Source organism: Galeopterus variegatus, unplaced genomic scaffold (genome assembly GCF_000696425.1).
Source record: "Galeopterus variegatus unplaced genomic scaffold, G_variegatus-3.0.2 Scaffold4519, whole genome shotgun sequence".
Lineage (NCBI taxonomy): Eukaryota > Metazoa > Chordata > Mammalia > Dermoptera > Cynocephalidae > Galeopterus > Galeopterus variegatus.
Window position 1 is genome coordinate 141112 of NW_007730630.1, and position 2316 is coordinate 143427.

Below are 2316 nucleotides of genomic sequence, written 5' to 3' on the forward strand. Positions count from 1 at the left end.
ATGGGACCATTCACATAAAAGGTAATACAGTTGTATGGTCAATTCTGCTGCCATGTGTTGTGTTACATGGAGTCCAGTTACCAGTGACATATCTGCTACACACGGAGGTCCTCAGTCCGAGTGCTGGATCAAGCCCTGGAGAGAAGTCCAGAGCCTCAGGTCCTGCCTGGCACATTCCAGACTCTGGGTAAATCCCTGTTGAATGAACGAACCTCTCTGGGACTTAGCTTCCTCCAGAGTGAAGGGAGGGATAAAACCAGACGACATCTGAGCTTTCTTTCTCCTCCCATGTTTTATAGTTTTGATTTAATCACAGTCACAGATCAACTCAGAAGAAATGGTACAACTGCTTGTCATCAGATGACTCTTTCCATGGAAGGACATTTTCTAACGGTGTTTCTATCTTAAGAAAAACCTTTATTGTTATTATTTTTGCTTACAAAAGTAATGCATGCTCATGGGATACCCTTAGTGGTTTGGTGTATAATCTCTCAGATTTTCCTATGTATATACCAATACATAACTAGTATCTGATATTTTTAGTGCCGTAGATTACTTTGTTTTAAAACTTATCATTACATCATGGGCATCTTTCAGAAACACTTTTCTTTGTGGACAAAAGCAGTGACATCCTTTGGTGGCTGTTGTCAGTGGCTTCAGTTAAAAATGGAAATAATGCTCCCGTCTTTCTGCCATACGGTTGGCGAGAAAGTGGGCCTAGTCCTTGAGGGTGGGGGAGCCCTAACCTGGAATTTTGTTTTACATACAGATTCCCATACCATGCCCCATGCAATTCCTGGCAAACTCCTGCAAGTTCTGTTCACTTTTAGCCCTGAAATGCCTTCTCTGGGATCTTTCAGCTGCTGCCACATTGAACAAAATGAGCTTCTGGCACCCACAGGAAATGCTGTGAGTGGGAGCCAGGGAGCCCCTGCCCCTAGGACTTACACGCCCCCCCGCACAGAGAAGGAGCTTCTGCACCCCTGACTTTGAGGCAGGCTATGGCACTCCCAGGGGCAGCCCGACCACATAGCCTAAAAGCCCCTCCCCACTGCCCCCCAAGTCTCACTTTGGGGGCTGCTTGATATGCAACCAGCATCCGCTCAACATAATGCACCTTACCTGCCAATGTGCTTTGAGGGATATTGTTAGCATTAAATTTGCCATTTACATTTTCATGTCTGACATAATTGAGGAATGAATGCTCTTATGAAAATTAAACTTGTGGTTCTCCTGGGCTGCTGTAACCCTGTTAAAATGTAATGTGATTTTTGATGCTTCTTCTTGAGGTTTTTATTAAATAGAATATCAGGATGACTAATTCCCCGGGCCTAAATGCAGGCTGGGAAGCAGCATTATTGATAGGGCCGCCTCCAAATGGCTCCCCCTGCTCAGCCTCTAATGGCCTAATAATGCATTATACTTGAATCAGAAGGACTTTGGGTTGGAGTGCTTATTGCCATGAGTGAAAACACCTGGATGCTCCATTCATCAAGGTTCCATCCAGCGGGCTCATTTGTTTATTAGGCTGTCAGTAAACATCTTTATTTGGTCTGGGTTCAGCCACATTTGGCCACACTGGAGAGAGCTCACATCCAGGCCAGAGAATCCCTTGCGGTTTCTTGTGATTAGTTATCTTCTTTCTTTCTTTTTTTTTTTAAATGCAAGCTAATGAAAAGTTGGGGTGGCTTTATAAAGAACACATTTTACTTCTCATAATCTACGGCGATAGTAGCAAAGATCAGGAGGCAGGCTCCTGGCCAGGCTCCGGCCACTCTTTCTTTCAGCAGCTGCTGCCTCCTTCCTGTCGGTGCCAACACCGGCTGGTGCAGACCCCTGAGGTCCCTCCTGAAGCTGTCGGCAGCTGGCTCTGCATCCCTCTGGGCATGAGGCACGGGCCCATGCACCCTGCAGTGCAAGTCTCCCGGCCATCGCCTCCCACAGAGGGAAAGCAAATTCCTCCCTCTTTTGGCCTCTGGAGAGTCGGATGCTCCACATCTTTCAGGAGGCCTTGGCAGCAGCCATGTGGTTAACCTGGAAACCCTACAGGACACTCTTTTAAAGGCTGTGTTTACAAAAAAAGTTATAAAACACAATAAACATCTCGTATTGGGCATACAACATAAATACACAGTGTAATGAATATTTGTCACGGAAAAGAACGCCTGTGTGACCCCACCAGGTCAGGATGGAAAAGTGTCAGTCTCCAGGAGTTCTTCCCCAGTGGCCGCTCAGGTCCCTTCTGCGGCGGTGGTGGCTGCCCTGGCAGCCGCATCTCCAGACTCCTAGGCACGTGCATCTGCAGAGCCTGGTCCC